Source organism: Cervus canadensis, chromosome 10 (genome assembly GCF_019320065.1).
Source record: "Cervus canadensis isolate Bull #8, Minnesota chromosome 10, ASM1932006v1, whole genome shotgun sequence".
NCBI lineage: Eukaryota > Metazoa > Chordata > Mammalia > Artiodactyla > Cervidae > Cervus > Cervus canadensis.
In genome coordinates, this window is record NC_057395.1 from 31,070,295 (window position 1) to 31,086,492 (window position 16,198).

Sequence of the window (16,198 nt, forward strand, 5' to 3'; positions counted from 1 at the left end):
TTTAAAGAAGTGAGGAAAGCACAGGTCATGAAGCCAGTTCTGCCTGGCAATGCCCCGAGGCATTTCCTTCTTTCACATTTCTTATTGTAAAGAAAAACAAGATGATGGCAGAATAATCAATGTGAACTCAGATTAAACATTCAGTTAGAGGACTTCCCTGGTGGTCCAGTGTAAAAATCCAGCTTGCAACGTGAGGGACTCAGGTTCAATCCCTAGTCAGGGAACTGGGATTCCACATGCCTCAGGGCAACTTAGCCTGCATGCCACAACTGAGCCCTGAGCCACATGCTGCCTGAACTCGACAACAAGAGAAGACTTGGTGCTACAATGAAGATGCAGCAGAACCAAAGATTTTTTTTTAATAATTTTTAAAAAATATTTTTAAAATGCAGTTAGGATGTGAGATTATGATTTAATGATTTGGATTTCCCAACTACTGTTAATAAAATCAAGGGATGGGGTCAGATTTCAAGTGGTATCACAGCAAGAGAGAAAAAGCTGATGTTTAGACTGAACCAGCAGAATTTCAATGAACAGAGAGTTCAGGGGTTCCAGGAGAGGGGTGAAGTGATGACGGTCCTTGAAGCCCCTGTTGTGTGTCCTATGGGAGTTTTGATGCAGCTGTTGGTGCAGTGAAACAATTCTCTTTAAAAACCAATGGCACCATTTTATAACAACAAAAAAAAATATTTTTTTAATTGAAGTATAGTTCATATACAATGTTGTGTTAATTACTGCTATACAGCAAAGTGATTCAGTTATACGTATATATACATTCTTTTTCATTATGGTTTATCACGGGATATTGAATATAGTTTTCTGTGCTGTACAATAGGACCTTGTTGTTTATCTATCCTATATATAAAAGCTTTCATCTGCTAACCCCAACTTCCAACTCCATCCATCCCCCAAATCTCTCTCCCTTGGCAACTACAAGTCTGTTCTCTATATACGTGAGTTTGTTTCTATTTCATAGATAGATTCATTTGTGTCATATTTCAGATTCCATATATAAGTGATATCACATGGTATTTGTGATATACTTCATTTACTTTCTGATTTACTTCATTTAGTATAATGGTCTCTAGTTGCATCCATGTTGCTGCAAACAGCATTATTTCATTCTTTTTATGGGTGAGTAATATTCCATTGTATATATATACCACATCTTCTTTATCCATTCCTCTATTGATGGACATTTAGGTTATTTCTTTGTCTTGGCTATTGTGAATAGTGCTGCTATAAACATAGGGGTCATATATCTTTTTGAATTATAGTTTTGTCTGTATATATGCCCAGGAGTGGGATTGCTGAATCATACAGTAATTCTAGTTTTAGTTTTTTGTGGAACCTCCATACTGTTGTCCACAGTGGTTGCACCAATTTGTATTCCCACCAACAATATAGGAGGGTTCCCTTTTCTCCATATCCTCTCCAGCATTTATCTGTAGACTTTTTAATGATGGTTATTCTGACTGGTATGAGGGGGTACCTCAGTGTAGTTTTGATTTGCATTTCTCTAATAATTAGTAATGTTGAGCATCTTTTCATGTGCCTATTGACCATCTGTATGTGTTCTTACACCAGGAAAGATTTTTAAAGAATGTGGAATAGCTCCAGGAGGTTTACTATGTGCTTTACAGACTTTAATTTTACCATATGCTTTATTCAATGTGGCCTAATAGAGATTTCCACGTCTTCTTTGACAGTTATCAGGGAAGACACGCAGAATAACAACTTGGGTACAGAGTCATCCTGTAACAAGCCCATTTGAGGTTAGTCTTCAAGAATCATAGTAAAATGGGGCTTCCCTGGTGGTTCAGTGGTAAAGAATCTACCTGCCAACGCAGGAGACATGGGTTCAATCGTTGGTCCAAGAAGATCCTACACGCCTTGAAGCAAAATAAGTATGTATGCACAACAATTGAGTCTATGCTCTAGAGTCCATGAGCCTCAACTACTGAGCCCAAGTGCCCTAGAGAACAAGAGAAGCCACCTCAATAAGAAGGCCATGCGTTGCACCTAAAGAGTAGTCCCCACCCTCTGCAGCTAGAGAAAAGCCCACAGAGCAACAAAGACCCAGCACAGCCAAACATAAATGAATAAAATTATTTTAAAAAAGAATCATAGTACCTAAATGTAGGCATTGCCTATAAGCAATTCTTTAAGAATAATCTGTACACGGCACAGATTTATCTATTTATCTTTTAAAGAAATAACTTTTCCCCCGTGGATAAAATTCTGAGCTTGTGGAGCACACAATTAAAATCCCTTGGTTATTTCAATCTCTCCTATTATGAGGAGCACATTAGAGCTTTTCTAATTTATCTGTAAAATTTGTCATATTATATTACAATGAGCATTTTATAAGTTCTGTAGTTTTCAGTTTCTCATTAGTCTTTTCTGTTTGTTTGCCTGTGGTGTCTATTAAGACTTGCTTTTAGGAAAAAATGAGACAAGACAGAGTCAGTTTTATGTTCTTTACACACAGTTCTCTCTCATTTTAAAAATAGAGTTTATTCTATTTTTTTTTTTATTTTTAGTAAATCACAAGGTTCGTTATAAGCATTCCATTGTATCATATGTTTTATCTTTTGGGGGGTAGAATTTTATTATCGTTTGTTTCTTTCCTTAGAAGTTTTTTAGTGTTTTATCTTATTTACTTGTGAAGATGGATGAATCTGTTTTTATGTGCTTATCAAAAAAGTATTGGTATCTTCCCTGGCAGTCCAGTGGTTAAGACTCCAAGCTTCCAGTGCAGGGGGCACAGGTTTGATCCCTGATCTGGGGATTAAGATCCCACATGCTATGCAGTGCATCCAAAAAATAAATAAATATCAAGAATAAAAAAACAGTGCTTCATGTGTTTCAGATAATAAATGTTAATTCAATAATCAAACTAGAAAATGGTCAATATGTTAAAGACTTGGCTTTACATGAAGAATCAATAGAATTCCATTCAGGAAACAGGATTAAGTATCTACCAGGCACCTTTACCAAGCTAGGTACTACAGATGTAAAGATAAATTGAACTTGAACCTGGCCCTGTGCGACTTTGCTATGTGTAAGTAATTGCAGGCAATAAAAGCTCCAAACACTGCAGTCTGATGACAGACTTGAAAAAAGAAGGCTTTTCTGGCACAGTGAACCAGATGACGTCATCATCTTTCATTTCAAATCTCTGGCATTTCATACACAGCAGAGTGTTGTCTAACAATATGAGGGCTTAATTCCCTTCATACGCTCCATATGGGGACATTTCCTAGCAGACTGGAAAGTATTTCAAACAACATAATCTACATTTGTCAGATTGAGTGAGCAAAGGCCATCTGAGGACACATTTATTTCCCTTGACTTTCTTCTCCAGAGATTTTTCAATTCCTTCCAAGTGTTCAAGATTCGGTAGTTGATGACTGATCTCAGAGCAACAGCGATGAATCAGGCAAGTCTGGCTGCAGGCACCGCGGACACATTCTACTTAGGCTGAAGTCATCCTGTGAAGCCATCTAAGTTAGACGTGGTTAGAGCCACATTGGCGCTATCAACAAATTTTCGCAAATGAAAAAATAAGTTGGAAGTAAGAGTCTTATTTCTTCTTATTTCTAAGTAAAAGATTCTTGTAAATCCATGGCTGATTCATATCAATGTATGACAAAACCCACTGGAAAAAAAAAATAAAAAAAAAATTTAAAAAAAAAAAAAAAAAGATTCTTATTTCTTCATATTTGAATACATTTAGGTGATCTAAATGAAGGAGACTTTATCACCATGGGATTTACTGCATTTGAAGGTGTATTTCTGGCCTGGAGAATTCCATGGACTGTATAGTCCATGTGGTCACAAACAGCCAAACAGAAAATCGACTGAGCAATTTTCACTTTGGGCTTCCCTGATAGCTCAGTTGGTAAAGAATCTGCCTGCAAAGCAGAAGACCCCAGTTCGATTCCTGGGTCAGGAAGATCCGCTGGAGAAGGGATAGACTACCAATTCCATATTTGGGCTTCCCTTGTGGCTCAGCTGGTAAAGAATCCGCCTGCAAAAAAAAAAAAAAAGAATCCGCCTGCAATGTGGGAGACCTGGGTTCAATCCCTGGGTTGGGAAGATTGCCTGGAAAAGTGAAAGGCTACCCACTCCAATACTCTGGCCTGGAGAATTCCATGGACTATATAGTCCATGGGGTCGCAAAGAGTTGGACATGACTGAGCCACTTTCACTTTCACTTGTGAAGTTGGAGTTGTATATAGATGTTCACTTGTGGGTCTGTGTGTGTGTGCATGCACACCTGTTTCTTTGGCAAGGAAAGAGAAAAGTTAGGGTGAGGGAGTGCAGCGTTCAGGGACCTACTGAAGCAAGTTTGAAGAGATGGACTGTCTAAAGGAAGCCAGGCTGCAGACTACTGCAGGTCCACTCTTTCATGTTGGAGGCATCTTTGGCCTTGCTCATCTGCATGCAAGGCAGAGCAGGTCCAGGGTGGACACAGGACTGGGAAGGCTTTAGTGGAGTAAACACGGCAGATAACATATGATGTGCTTGCTGTCTTAGCCCAGGACGACCATAACAAAGACCTCAGCCTGCATGACTTAAACAACAGACATTTATTTCTCACAGATGGAGGCTGGGAAGTCCCAGACCAAGGTACCAGCAGATTCCATTCTTGGTGAGAACTCCCTTGCAGGCTTACAGACAGCCACTTTCTCATAGTGTCCTCACATAGCCTACTTCCACAAAGTATATACTAGTCTTCACCTGACTGACCATTTCTAAGACAGTTTCAGTAAGGAGAAAGAGAAACCAATGTGATCTAGCTTAATCCAAAAATGCTTACAATTTTGTCAATTATATATCAATAAAGTAGAATAAATTATTGTCAATTATTAAAATAAATAAGTAAAAGAAAGCATCCTTATTTTGTAAAGCAGGGAGGGAAAATATAAAATTACAGGGAAGTCTCATAGAACAGGAATGCATCCATTTATTTATTCAAAAACTACATATTGAGTAACTAATATGTGCTAAATTCAGTGATATGTTCTGGGTATTCATCAGTGAAAGAGACAGGCCTACACCCTGCTTATATTCTGGTAGAGGCATACATAAACAAAGTAATCACACAACTACATATATCATTAGAAATTGTGTTGAGTGCTCCAAGGAAAAGGTATAGGGTGTTTCAGAAAGTTTAACAGGAGGGCCTGACTTAGCTTAGAGGTTCAGGAGAGAATTTGCTGAGGAGTACATGGCTTTCCTGATGAATTCTACTAAGCCTTCAAGGAATAAACTATACCAAATCAACCCACACACTTTCAGAAAACAGAAGAGAGACGATTTCTCAACTGATTTTATGAGGGCAGCTTTACCATAATACCAAAATTATATAAAACTTTCCCCTCAAAGATAACTGGATACTTCCATGAAGATGTGGCAGGCAGAATAATGTCCCTACACAAATATGTCCATGCCCTAGTCCCCAGAACCTTTAACGTTACCTCAAATGGCAAAAAGGACTTTGTAGGTGTCATTAAATGAAGGATCCTGAGACGGGAGATTATCCCAGATTATCCAGTGGGACCTGATGCAATCAAAAGGGTCTTATAAGATAGAGGCAGGCTGGAGGAGTCAAAATTAGAGAACATGGAGATGTGATGACAGAAGCAGAGACGAGAGTGATGCTTAAGATGTAAAAAGGGGCTACAAGAAGCTAAAAAAATCAAGGAAATGGATGGATTCTCCCTTCAGAATCTCCAAAAGGAATCAGCCCAGCCAACTCCTTAACTTTACCCCAGTGAAATGGCTTTGGGGATTCTGACCTCCAAAATTGTAAGAAGATAAATTTGTGTTTTATGCCATGAAACATATGGCAATTTTTACAGTGGCAACAGGAAACTAACACAGCATAGTTGTAAGAATCCTCAACAAAATTTTATCAAACCAAGTCCATCAATATATAAGGAGAATACATCATGAGCGAGTGAGGTGCATCCCAGGAATTCAAGGTTGATAGTCAACATAATTAACTATATGAACAAATTTTAAAATAAAAGCCATATGATCACCCCAAATTAACACAGAAGTATTTGACAAAATTTAACAGCTATTCATAATAATAAAAAAAAGTTTCTGCCAGCTGTGACAGAAGAAAATGCCTCAACTTGATAAAGTGCATCTATTGAAAATCTATGCTAGCATCACACGTAGTTATGAAAGAAGGAATATGTTCAATTAGGAATAAAGCAAGAATGTCTATCCTTACCACTTCTACTCAGTATTATGCCTTATACTACTCAGCTATAAAAAAGAATGAAATAATGCTGTTTGCAGCAACATGGATAGACCTAGAGATTATCATACTAAGTGAAGTATGTCAGACAGAGATAGACTAATACCATATGATATCACTTACATGTGGAATCTAAAGTATGATACAAATGAACTTATCTATGAAACAGAAACAGACTCACAGACATAGAGGACAGGTGGCTGCCATGGGGGAGGGGGTTAGGGAAGGGATGGAGTTGGAGGTAGGGGTTAGCAGATGTAAGCTTTTATATGTAGGATGAACAAAGTCCTACTGTATAGCACAGGGGACTATATTCAATATCCTGTGATAAATCATATGGGAAAGTATATGAAAAAGAATGTATATATGTGTAAAATGGAGTCACTTTACAGCAGAAATTAACACAACACTGTAAATCAACTATACTTCAATTTTTAAAAAGATTTAAAGCAGAGAACACACAGTGGCTGCCAGAGACAGAAAGTGAGGGGTAAAAGAAATGGGTAAATTGTTTCTGCTTCTGTTTTAGCTTAGATAAATTAAATTTTTAAGAAAAAAGATTTTAAAATTAACTAATAAAATTACATACACTAATAGATTTTTCTAATTTTTTCTAAGAATGCATCTATGAAACATATAACACTAAAAAGTTCGTCATGGAAGCAGAAAAACATCAGGATTCTATTTATTTAATGGTAAAAAACACAAAATGAAGCCATTTACACTTATGTAGTAAACCTATAATAAAAATTGAGGGAAGGATGAACACAAAAACCGAACAGTGTTTATCCCTGAGGGCTAAAAGCAAGGAATACAATCATAAAATTCTTGTAATTTCTTAAATGAAATGATGAGTATGTGTCTCTGACTCATGCTTATATCTTAAACACAGATATATGATATAAATCTTTTTTATGTTTGAAAGATATCATAATGATTTTTCAACTAGCAAGCAAATATTCTTTAAAATGAGGGAGGACATAAATAGCCACAGAATTCAGATGCATCAGAAAAGTTTGCTTCTGTTCAAAGCATACAATCAGAATATCTGTTACAAAGTGCTGTTAGGCTTGGGGCTTCTTCTGTGGACCACTTTTCATTTCTCATGGTCTGAACCCTTACTTCAGGGCTACTGGCTACAGTCAGGAGAAAAGCCCACTGAGTCCCTGGTTGACACTTTCTTTTAATCAAAGTATATATTTTATGTCTTCTTATAAGAGTGGACACTGTTTGGGTGCCCCTTTATATTAGAAAAGCAGTTTATTTCTCAGTGGTAAACAGATTTGTCAGCTGCACCGACAGCAACTGCTCATGAGGAAAGAAAGGCGGGAAGGGGAGATAGCTGTAATTTTTATTTCATTGTCCTGTTTAATTATTGATACATTAAAGACCCAAATGTATTTGGACTTTTAAAATAATGTGATTGTGCTATAGAAAAAATATGTTCTTGCAGCCTACTCTGTCATTACACAGAAGCCATCCATTTAGACATTCTCTGCACCCTTGTTTATTTCTTCCAGAAAATACAATCATTGCTTTGTCCGTTGTGACTACAACCATGAGAGAGAGGCAATGTAAATCTAATGACATACTGTATATAAAATTGTTTTGAAAACATAAAAGGATAGTTATGGAAGCTGTTGGCAGTTATTATGACCCCTTCCTGATCCCCCAGATAAGATGTGAGGCAGAAACAAGGTAAGTGAAACTACGGGTTTGGGATCAAGGTATACATATTACTATATATAAAATAGATAATCAACAAGGACCTACTGTGTAGCACAAGGAACTATATCCAATATTTTTTAATAACCTATAAGGGAAAAGAATCTGGAAAAAAAATACATAGATAGAGATACATCTGAATCACTGTGCCATATACCTGAAACTAATACAACATTGTAAATCAACACTACTTTAATTAAAAAAAAAAAAAAAGTAAGTTTAAGAAGAAAAAAGAAACAAGGTAAGTGAGTTGCCATGATTAGACTTTATCTCAGGGTTGGAAGCCGCCTTCCAAACCTGAAGGTGAATAAGTAGGGTAGTGGGTTTTCAATCTTAAGAGGAAAAAAACAAACTCTTTGCTCAATAAAGTCTAGCAAGTTGTTAACAAATGAACAATGACTCTAACTGGAACTGAGGACCTGGAGACAGTCAGCTCAGCCCTGTCCCTGACAGGGAATTGAAGAAGTGAAGTGAAGTCGCTCAGTCGTGTCCAACTCTTTGCGACCCCATGGACTGTAGCCTACCAGGCTTCTCCGTCCATGAGATTTTCCAGGCAACAGTACCAGAGTGGCTTGCCATCTCCTTCTCCAGGGGATCTTCCTGACCCAGGGATCGCACCCAGGTCTCCTACATTGCAGGCAGACGCTTTACCCTCTGAGTCACCAGGGAAGACAAGGTACACCCAAAGCCCTGGCAGCCCAGAGAATCCTCTCGACCTTGAAGGTATCTGAGAGGGGTGGGGAGATGAAAATCAAGGGCTCTCCTGGATACAGTGGAACCCCAAGCAGTACAGTGTTTCATTGGTCCCAAACACACAGTCACTTCCTCCACAGCCAATGGCTGAGTCAGGGGAGACTCTGGGGTCCCGACTACCTAGAACAGTGCCTGGCACACAGGACGCTGTCAGTGACAGTCTATCACCAATAAACAAACAAGCGAATGGGTGTCGACGAGGCAGTGGTGGTCTTTGACCCACTCCCTAATGTGGTACCTGAGCCCTGGACCTCTCACAGCCAGTCCTCCCATTAAAATGAAGGAAAGATCATCTGAGCACCACACTCTGTGTCCTTTCGTGCTGTGGGGGGAAGCAGGTGTCCTGCCATTTCGGAATGCTCTCCTCTGAGGATGGTGGATGTGCTATTCTCTTGTACCACCCGTGGCTGACCGCTAGCTCCCATGTCCTGAGCTTTAAGTGGTGGCTCCAGAGCCACAGAAAGAGGGGGATGTGGTGCTGCTGGGGATGAATAAAGCTCCGCCTTCCCTACAAGTGGAATAGGACAGGGAGGCTGGGCACAGGGGCAGGGATGCATGGCGGGAGTTGGCTTTAAAGCCACTGCTACTGACAGAGATCCAGTTGTGACCTGGGCAGGAGAGGGACAGGACAGAGAAACAGGGCAGGAAGGAGAGGGTGCAAGGGGGAGAGCAGAGGGAGGATGAGAGGGAGGAGGGCTTCTGTCTGGTTTTGATCAGGCTAAAGTCACCATCTGGGCGGAGGTTCAAATGCTGAGATAGGAAAGGATTTTTACATCTTTTAAGTCAGTTCCTGCCTCAGAAGCTGCCTCACTGGGGAAGTTCACCTTTCTCTTCTGCCTTTAAATTCACCACTCATGCTGTTGCTGCCCTCGCTTTTTATGACACCCCACCTCCAGTACACACACACACGGACCTACACACATGCATACATACGCAAACATATACAGAAGACAGATACAGAGACATTCACACACAGACAGACACACACATACACACAGCACGGATACAAACACACAAATGCACATGCATGTATGCACACACAGAGAGAAATGCATGTATACATACACACATCAACATGCATACACAGACACTATATAGAAGCACCCATGCATGTACCCATGCATACACACAGATAAGCACACATATACATGCATGCATGCACACACACATACACACACACACACAAGCACAGATACAAATACAGACACACAAACTGTGATAGTTAAAGCTCAAACAATCACACCTCATTTCAGTAAAGGAAACAAGACAAGAAAGTCAAGGGCAGAGGAAGTTCTGGATCTGATATCCTGACCACATGAGTAGAAAGGGGCCCTTTGATGAGACTGAGAGGCTGAGACCTCCCCAGAGGAGCTGCGTGGGGAATCTTCCTCCGGAAGAAACATGTCCTTTTGTGACTCTCCAAGAAGAGCCATCCTCTGGCCTGGCTCGACTGGAGGAGTTTCCGCTCAGACCAGGGAATCCGGACCACATGGAGTCGCACTCACAGCGGGGCTCCTTAGGGTCCCCTGCACAGGCTTGTCAAGTTAGGTTCCCCACCCCACTTACAGGTGGAAAACAGCCAGCTAATGGGTCTCCAGGCTAGTTTTGCATTTGGTATATAGTCAGTCTGGTTATTTACACAAGTTATTCACGTTCCATAAAGTCACTTGAATGCTCAATTAGTGAATACTGCACTATTGCTTCTAGGGGAAGTATGTGTATATGTGTGTGTGTTTATATACACATGTAAATTGTAATCTTAAATTCTAAAAGAAAAAAACACTCTGGTAGACTCTGTCCTCTCTGTTTTACAAAAGAGGAAACAGGGTTCAGAGTAGAAGATGATTTCCTTGAGGCACCCCAACTAGCAGGTGTCAGAGTTGATATTCAAACCCTGTCTGCCAGCCCCAGAGATGGGGCACCGTGCACAGCCCTGCCACCTGCCCTACATCTCCACCCTCTGGTCATCTCTGGGTGGGGCTGAGACAAAGCGGCAGAGCCTTGTTCAGCCTCAGCTGGGGCCAGGCACACGGCTGATTCAAACATTCCACCACCAAGCACATATCCATGAATGACTGTGGGTACTGCTTTTAGAGGTACACATAAATGTTCGCAAGTGGGTGACTTTGCCAGTACAGAATCCAGGAATAAGGAGAATGACTGTACTCATACACAGGGTTGCCCTGTCTGATGTTATCTGAAGGGAGAATTTCTGTCTTAAAAATTGTTGGAACACCAGTGATATATTTTATCCCTTGTCTTACATGAAGAGCGGCAGGACAAATAGGATCCAGCTCTATGAGCAAATCCAGTCATTGGTAGCGGCTTTCTGTAAGGTTCTGCAGCCAGTGGGAAAGGGGCAGGGTCTTGAGTGGCAGGGGGAGGGAACACAAACGCTCCTGCTGACCATCACAGTTCTCAAAGGAACAGAGGCTGGAGAAGCTGCCCCAGACCCCACAAGTGGTTGGTGGTGACTGAGCTACAACAGGCAGCAGGTCTTTGGCCACCAGCCCTCTGTGGATCCCACTACACTGAACTACTTTCTGTGTCACAATGTGAAAGAGAAGTGTACTTAAAATCAAGGCACTAGGCTTCCCTGGTGGCTCAGAGGTAAAGAATCCACCTGCCAATGCAGGAGACAGGTTCAATCCCTGGTCCAGGAAGATTCCAAATGTCTCAGAGCAACTAGGCCTGTGCACCACAACTACTGAGCCTGTGCTCTAGAGCCGGAAGCTGCAAATCCTGAGCCCTCAAGCCGCAACTCCTGATGCCTGTGCGCCCTAGAGCACATGCTCTGAAACAAGAGAAGCCACCGCAATGAAAATCCTGTGCACCACAACTAAAGAGTAGCCCCTGCTCCCTGCAACTAGAGAAAAGCCTGCACAGCAACGAAAACCCAGCACAGCAAAAATAAACATAATATATAAATAAATTTTTTAAATTATCAAAAAAAAAAAAAGACTTACTGGTTTAAAAAAAAAAAAACCAAGGCACTGAGTTCCCCTGACCAGGCTCTGCTGATGACTTTGGACAAGGCACATGCTTCATAGACACCTCGTGTATGAAAGATCATGCCTGGATGCACTGAGAGAGATAAGAAATACTGATGAGGGCTGGGCCCGAGAACACCAGGAGTCCTGGGAAGCCCTCCAGCCATGGAGTCTCTTTTTGCCAATGAGGGCTTGAGAGGTAAGCAGAACAGAATGTAATTCTGGGCACAGGGCTTTTAAAATTGGAGCACCCACTTCCAGGCAAACACGTGGAACTCCTCCATCTGGCAGTTCTCATTCACATTGAGATGCTCTTTGGAAGTCTTCTGGGAAAGAAGTAAGAGCAGGATGATGGCTGAGAGATGGCAAAGATCCCATGTTCTTTGAAAGACACCAGTCACATGGCCAGAGTCCCATTCAGGACTTGGGATGAGACATGGGAGAAGCTGAAAGGCAACAGCTAACAGATAGGACCCAGAGCAGGCAACATCTGAGGATGGACTCTGCGGACTGGAGAGGAGCCAAGAGTACCTGCTATAGGGGTCAGGGAGCAGCTCATTTCTGAAAGGGCTTCTTCCTCCTAATTTAACAGAATAACTCTCAACTTTTGGAAATAGAGCTAAAGGAAAAGGAGAAGTAAAATGATTTACCAGCAAAGATATTGGTAAGCTGGGATGGAGCAGAAATTAGTGAGTAGCTGACATGCATGACCTTGGAATACAGAATGGCCCAATGCACCCAATTAAACAAGAGGAGAGAAAACTTAGCCATCAGCAGGCCCAGGCCTGGGAACATGGCCCTGAATAAATCTCCTCACCTTTGGACTGAAGTAGTCAGCAGGCCTGCCGAGGGCGGGGAGTCCGTGGGGCAGAAGGAGGAAGGGGTTTCCCCACAGAGCAATCTCCCTGTGATCTTCAGTTTCCTTCCAGCTCATGCAGGGATCAAACACATTTCTCTTCAAGAGGCATCTCCTGGGCTGGTTCCCTCTCCAAGGGGGACTGTAATGGACTGAATGTTTGTGTCCCCTCAAATTCATATATTGAATCTTCTACCCACAATGTGATGGTACATGGAAGCAGGGCCTTTGGGAGAAAACAGGTTTAGATGAGGTCATGAGGGTGGGGTCCCCATGATGGAATGAGTGCGCTTATCTGAAGAAGAAGAGACAAAAGAGATTTCTCTCTTGTTCTCACACACAAAGAAGAAGTGACATGCGCTCACAGCAAGATGGTGACGGTCTACAAGCCAAGAAGCAAGTCCTCACCAAGAACTAAATCTGATCTTTTGAAAAGGCATAGTCTAATAGAGCACTCAAAAAAGGTTAAATCCACAGATGTTTAAGAAAACCATTTTTTTTAGCATTGCACTTTCAGGCCTAGTACTCAGCCCTAGAACTCAGTGGGGAGTGGGGGGGGGGTGGATATAGTGAGCACGTGACAAATCATTGTTGAATGTAACAAAGAGAGGTATTTAGTGTCACAAGCTCCTCTACTTGGTACTTGGGGGTATTCATTAGTTCCAAAACTAGATCCCAAATGAGTGGAAGAATCAAATACAGTAAATCCCCTACATATGAACCTTCAAGTTGCAAACTTTCAAAGATGCGGATGAGTGTTTGCATGTCCAATCACACCCGTCAGTTCATGTGTCTGTTGTATATTGTCAAGTGCACATCATCTACAGTGGTTGTGCTCTTGTATATTTTATAGTACAGTAGTACCATATCATTATTTCAAGCCCAGGACATTCAGAAACAAGCATAAAAGCAGCAGTGATATAGCTGGTTCAGTTCAGTTCAGTGACTCAGTCATGTCCGACTCTTTGCAACCCCATGGACTGCAGCACTCCAGGCTTCCCTGTCCATCACCAACTCCCAGAGCCTGCTCAAACTCATGTCCATCAAGTCAGAGATGTCATCCAACCATCTCATCCTCTGTCATCCCCTTCTCCTCCTGTCTTCAATCTTTCCCAGCATCACGGTCTTTTCCAATGAGTCAGTTCTTCGCATCAGGTGACCAAAATATTGGAGTTTCCACTTCAACATCAGTCCTTCCAATGAATATTCAGGACTGATTTCCTTTAGGATTGACTGGCTGGATCTCCTTACAGTCAAGGGATTCTCAAGAGTCTTCTCCAACACCACAGTTCAAAAGTATCCATTCTTTGGTGTTCAGCTTTCTTTACAGTCCAACTCTCACATCCATACATGACTACTGGAAAAACCATAGCTTTGATTAGATGGACCTTTGTTGGCAAAGTAATGTCTCTACTTTTTAATATGCTGTCTAGGTTGGTCATAGCTTTTCTTCCAAGGAGGAAGTGTTTTTTAATTTCATGGCTGCAGTCACCATCTGCAGTGATTTTGGAGCCCAAGAAAATAATCTGTCACTGTTTCCATTGTTTCCCCATCTATTTGCCATGAAGAGATGGAACTGGTGTCACGATCTTCGTTTTTTGAATGTTGAGTTTGAAGCCAGCTTTTTCACTCTCCTCTTTCACTTTCATCAAGAAGGCGAGGGTGGGATGTTCTGAGAGAATAGCACTGAAACAAGTATACTATCAAGGGTGAAACAGACCACCAGCCCAGGTTGGATGCATGAGACAAGTGCTCAGGGCTGGTGCACTGGGAAGACCCAGAGGGATAGGATGGGGAGGGAGACGGGAGGGGGGATCGGGATGGGGAACACATGTAAATCCATGGCTGATTCATGTCAATGTATGGCAAAAACCACTACAATATTGTAAAGTAATTAGCCTCCAACTAATAAAATTAAATGAAAAAAAAAAAGAAGCTCTTTAGTTCTTCTTCACTTTCTGCCATAAGGGTGGTGTCATCTGCATATCTGAGGTTATTGATATTTCTCCCGGCAATCTTGATTCCAGCTTGTGCTTCAGCCCAGCATTTCACATGATGTACTCTGCATATAAGTTAAATAAGCAGGGTGACAATATACAGCCTTGACGTACTCCTTTCTCAATTTCGAACCAGTCTGTTATTCCACGTCCAGTTCTAACTGTTGCTTCTTGACCTGAATACAGATTTCTCAGGAGACAGGTAAGGTGGTCTAGTATTCCCATTTCTTGAAGAATTTTCTACAGTTTGTTGCGATCTACTACTCTACTTTTCAAGGTACTGTACTGTAAGATCAAAAAAATTTTGGTGTGTGTTTGTTTCTTATGTATTGTTTGTGTGGAAAATATTATAAAACTATTACAGTACAATCCTATATAGTTGACTGTGTTAGTTGGGTACCTAGGCTAACTTTGTCTGACTTATGAACAAATCAGTCTTATGAATATGTCCTCAGGATGGTACTCATCCGCATGTAGGGGACTTACTATAATAAGGTCACTGTCCACTTGATAACTGCTATCATGGCCCCAAATTGGACAGCTTCTTAGGGTTCTATGTGCATCCCACGGAAACAGGCAGCACCCCAAGAGAGAAGGAAGCCAGGCAGCCCTGCCTCACCTGGGCTGGAAAGGTAAGGGACCTGATGGACCCCTGACATGAAAATTACATTTTAATCTTCACTGTGTAGTTAATTCAGAACCAATTTTTCTCTGTCCAGAGGCATGAATGCATTCTTTGAAACCCTATGGAGGAAAAGCATTCATGATGTGCCCTTTCATTTCTAACAAAAGATAATTTGCACTTGCTCTTTCCAAGGAAGCATGTCATTTAAACTAGAATAAGCTTTGTGTTTTTTTTTAAAAAAAGGAAAATGAAAGAAAGAAAATTAATGAGACATTCATTAGAAAAACACCACCAGAAAATGTCCCCATCCATGCCAGAATGGATGGACAAGGAAGCCTGGCATGCTGCAGTCCATAGGGTCGCAAAGAGTCAGACTCAACTGAGCAACTGAACTGAACTAATGCCAGAGTGATCATATCCATGGGAACTAGGCTTAGAGTACCATTACTGTATTCCCCTCACCTATTACTATTTAAAATTTAGATTAATAGAATTAATCTATAATTAATCTAATTAATAGATTAATAGGCTTAATAGAAATCACTCATCAAAGAATTATAAGAAATCACCATGGCCTGAGGTCCCGACCACACTTGTGAGTCTCAGATGGGAAACGAAACTGTAAGGAGACAGCAGCCATGTTGATTTATTTATGGCACAGGTCTTTTTAACAGAATGGATTACTTCCTGGATGTGATTATGATCTGCTGCCCTTGGGGCCACATTTATTTGGTCTGTGTAGTCTGATGATGAAAGAGAACTGACTACAGAACATACTTCCATCCTACTCTAATATACAAAATGTTAAAGAAAATTGCTGGCTTTTTGGGTGTAAAGAGTTGGCCCAGAGTGAAAAATGAATGTGTGACATCAAAAGGCAGCTTTCATGAACTGTACTACTAAAGTAAAATTCCATCCTAACTCCGTATTGCCAAAAAAAGCACAGATTAGAATCAATACATGGTGGGCTTCATG

At 41.1% G+C, this 16,198-nt stretch overlaps 1 non-coding gene across 1 annotated transcript; it reads left to right on the forward strand.

Moving 5' to 3' along the window:
- The first annotated feature begins 3,886 nt into the window (after positions 1-3,886).
- Positions 3,887-3,959, forward strand: TRNAC-GCA. The gene has a single exon. It is a non-coding gene; the product is annotated as a tRNA-Cys (tRNA).
- The last annotated feature ends 12,239 nt before the right edge of the window (positions 3,960-16,198 follow it).